We start from the raw sequence: 4,778 nt of genomic DNA on the forward strand, positions 1-4,778 counted from the left end.
ATTATGTGTTTCTCAGGCATACATTTAAATATTAAATAATATATACATATATATTATGTATATACAGTATACATATGTACATAATAAAGTATCTAAGTCACCTTTAGCTGTTATTAAAATGCTGTTTTTATGTTTAAATAGAAAATAAACTTATCTTCTCATCACTTCCTCTTCTAAACGCCTTGAAATTGGCCTCTGTCTCTTTAAGAACAGGTGTGGGGGGGGTGCCATGATGCAGTTTACTTGGCATCTGAAAATACATTTCCTTTTTAATCTGAAAAGAGCTTCACTGAGTGAGAACTAATGTTGAGAGCTCAGCAGACAGTTTAAGTTTCACTTTCACTTTCACCCGACAGCCTGCAGGAGTCACGGGCGGGGTGTGTGGGGAGGGGGTGCACTCTGTCATGAGGAAGTTCGGCTTAAAGACACGTCCCAGGGGCGTTTCTGGTCCCACCTGTCGTTTTGCTCCTCAGCATGGCTTCCTAAAAACACTGCAGGATTTCTCAAACATGCGTGAATGAGTCAAAGCAAGGCTTTGGGCATGTTTTATGAGAGTATAACATTATAACATGATATAAAACTAAAAAAAAGTTGATTTTTACATGATATTGCCCCTTTAAGATGCCCAGTTGTAACTCAATTCAATTCATTTAAACAGCACCAAGTCACAACAAACACTGTCTCGGGGCTCTGTAAGGAAGCCAGCAGATTGCGTTCATCATCACAGTCTCCCATCCTGAGCAGCACACGTCAGTGGAGAGGAAAAACTCCCTTTTAACAGGAAGAACCCTCCAGCAGAACCAGACTCAGGACAGGCGGCCATCTGCCTCGACCGGCTGGGTTTGAATGGACAGGAAAGAGGAACAGACCAGCACAAAAACTGTGGTCCAGGTGTGGCTCCTTTGGTCCAGATGTATTTTTCCTCTGGAAGAGACAAAGAAAACATGTTATCGATAGAAATGATTACAACAAACATGCAGAGGAGAGAGACTGAAAACAGCAGAGTGAGGAAATGTGCTCATTTTGTGCTCCAGCAGTCTAAACCTATAGCAGCAGAACTATAGGATAACTTAGGAAACCAATAGGATTTCTCAAAAAGGAAAGTCTTCAGTCTAATCTTAAAAGTAGACAGAGTGTCAGCTTCACAGACAGAAACTGGAAGTTGGTTCCACAAGAGAGGAGCTTGATAACTGAAAGCTCTGCCTCCCATTCTACTTTTAGAAACTCCAAGAACCACAAGTAAACCTGCCGTCTGACAGCGAAGTGCTCTGTTAAGATGTTTAATATACAGTATGATGGAGCTTGGTTGTTCAGAGTTTTGTATTTGACAGGGAGCCAGTGGAGAAATATGATCTCTCCTTCCAACTCAGATAAGAAAGATTTACAGTAGGCCAGCCTGGACGTGATAAATGCATGAATCAGTTTTTCTGCATCATTTTTGGACAAAATGTTTCTAGTTTTATTCCTATTACGCAGGTGGAAGAAAGCACTTAGCAATTATTTAATATGTTTAAGAAAGCTCATGCAACAAGAATTGTGCACAGGGATGAAGACCACCTTGCTGGTGTGCAGAAGCATGGCAGCTTCTGTAAAATGTTTTCTGTTGCCTTCGGCTCCACGATGAAAGAAGGTGGGGACAGTTGGTCTATAAGTATTATACGATATGAACTTTAAGATGGTATTGACTTTCAGCATTGTTCAAAATGTACAAAATGATATTAATGCGGTGGCAGTTTATATATTTTTACAGGAGCTGTGGCTCCTAGACCTGCTCTAAGCTTGTTGCAGCAAAAAGAGTAAAAAAAAAAACGAGACAATGTTAATGTTTGTGACGTAAACCCCTCAGAGAGGACACAGCAGCTCAGTCAGCAGACTCAGGCCTGCATGCCCCCATCTGTCCGCCTGCATGACTGCAATAAATTAATAACAAGCGAACAAAGTGTCGTGGAGAGGCCGATTCGATTACTAAGTTTATTTACAGGGAAAATCTCATGAAGCCCATTGACCACCGTTAAACAGCGCGGGATGAAACGATGACAAGAGCCCCGATAAGAATTTAATTCCATCTCATTTCAGACGATTTTATGAATCAAATTCTTGAACACTGGCAAGAGATGTAATGATCACATCTTAGCGAAATCTTATTTCAGAACCGGTCGATGGCATTTCTCTGCGTTAATGTCGACTTAGAGGTTGGAGTAATTTAGTAATTGATTCCTTGCCTGGCTCGCGCTCGTGCCAAGGCCGCGTTTGAGGGTAATATGTTTCCTAATCTTATCCCTCGGAATAAGATTTTTATGTTAATCCGCTGGCTGGTCTCTTGGTCACTTGGGAGGCGCAGAGAAAGGCTTCGGAGGTGGGGGGGTGGGGGCAGGAGAGACAGGGCGAGCTCTCCGGGAGCTGGCCGCTGCAGCTGGAAGACGCAGCGACACGAATTGATGCTCGGGCAGCAGAAAAACAGCACACAACACGCAGGCTGCGGTGATGACATCAGACACCTGCAGGATTTGTTGAACGATCATTTTGGACAAAATAAAAAATGTTGGCACGAGCTGTCAACATGGTCTTCCTCCTTTATCTTCACATCACCAGCACTTTACCTCACCTGCTGAATTTTTAATGGCACAAACTAATTACTCTGTAACATTCTAGACACATAAAGGAAGGTAATAACGCCATAAAAGCGCAACAGATTAAAAATTAGAAAATGTGCCAAAAAATAAAAATTCCACATGACAGAAGCTCTGCAAATTTTGTCCTTTGTGCTGCACTTTTCCCCCCTCCTCTGCAGTCACGAAGAGAAGAAACCAGCTTCTAATTCAATTTAGCCTCTTCTCCAGATGTCACTTTCCATCTGCGCGCTTGGAAACGCGCGATGCGCTTTTTACGCACCGGCCTGGAACACCTCAAAGGTTCTCCCCTCCTCCCTTCATGAGTCCTTTCACAAATTATGAAAGCACATTTCACAAATAAATTTAAAAAATAAATAAACTATAAATGTGACTTTGATTTCATTCATTACTGAATAAAATAAAGATCATTTTAGTAGCTTTCTGACAGACTTTTTTTTTTTCATTTCTTTTCAGCGCGACCTTTCTCCATCTCATCAAATTGAGACATCAGACTAAATTGCCATGAGAGAACCCCCTAAAATGATTTTTTTCTCTCTCTCTCTCCTGTCTGCTCCCTCCCGGGTCCCCTCCCCTGCAACACGCGGCCTTATTAATAACCGTTTTGATAAGAGCAGGATCTCCTCGGGCGGAGGAGTGAGACATTGGAGGTGAAATGTGACAGCGGGACCCTCCCATCTCTCTCCCTCTCTTTATCCTCCTCTGATTCTTTGCCTTTTTTTTCTTCCGGGGGAGTGGATCCATCCAATCCATCCAGAGACAATGGCATTTTGTTCCTCTTTTTGTCCCTCCTGTCGACCCGCATTCCTTTATCGCTGAGCAACAACAGCGCGCGCTAAATGGAGAGGAGTTCCTCCCATATCCACACTTTTGTTCGGCACTTGCCCAGGGAACTTGCGCACATCGCATTTACCTGATTTATTTAGGTATTGCTAAATGGTTGAAGCCCTTTATTTGCCATATAATTGGGATTTAACGAGCGCTTTGTTTGAATTAAAAGGTCATTATGTTACTGTAAATCACTAACAGTTGTAACAGATGGATCTGGACGCTTCAATTCTTGATTCCTGATTGAATTCTGAAAACAAAACTTTACTTTTAGACTTTATTTCATGCCTGCATGCAACGCAGGACACACAAAAAAACATTTAGTTCTGTTGATCTGTTATTTTATTGCATTTCCTAAAATTTTCCCCCATAAAACATTTGTGATTTCTTGAGATTAAACTCAACAATTAAAGTACAGAAGGTGTCAAAGTCATTTCCATAGGGGGTCAAAATTTAAATCTTTTTCTGCTTGAGGGTCATTTTTTTAATTTGACATGGTTTTTCAGATGATCTATTTTCAGATTTTTCAGTTTGGGTTCTGGAAACTCTCAGGAATGATTTGAATTGTTTTTAAAGCAACATTAGTTCACAGTGGAGATATCTTAATCTGTAATCTACACGGTGGAATTTCCCACTCCACTTGTAATAATTTTGAAATCCAAGCTGTGCAAAAAAATACCGATACTTGCGTGCAAGTACAAGTACTTTAAAAATACTTAATAATAAATAAATAAGTACAAGTATATTAAAAATTACTTTGGTCAGTCTCCTTGAAGAATATCACTGAGTATAAGTCTATCGGATATTTTTGTACTTAGGTATCAAAGGTAAATTTCTGATAAATAATGCACTCCAAGACATTTGTTGGGAGGTGACCTTTCCCTAAATAAATAAATAAATAAATAAATAAATAAATAAATAAATAAATAAATAAAAAACATTACATTTCGTACTATGTGACATGATTTGTGTCACGTGCAGCATAATTTAGTGGATAAACAGCCGGAATTAGAACAAGCCAAAATGTACCAGGACTACTGCATTTCTACTTTCTTTGATTTTTTTTAAATGTAAGGAATAGAAGTAAAAAGTTGGCTGAAAAAAATAATTACTCAAGTATAGGTAACCAAAATTTCTACTTAAATACAGTAACAAAGTATTTGTACTAATAGTTACTTTACAACTCTGAATACAAGAGAGGTTTTGTGTGAACTCTGAACATGTGAGTTAGGATGAAGTTCTGTGTAAGTGCTTACTTACTGTCAGTATCTTACAAAATGATATGACACAATCCACAATAGAGTGGCTATATATATATAT

This window comes from Austrofundulus limnaeus, unplaced genomic scaffold (assembly GCF_001266775.1).
Source record: "Austrofundulus limnaeus strain Quisiro unplaced genomic scaffold, Austrofundulus_limnaeus-1.0 Scaffold246, whole genome shotgun sequence".
NCBI classification, from domain to species: domain Eukaryota; kingdom Metazoa; phylum Chordata; class Actinopteri; order Cyprinodontiformes; family Rivulidae; genus Austrofundulus; species Austrofundulus limnaeus.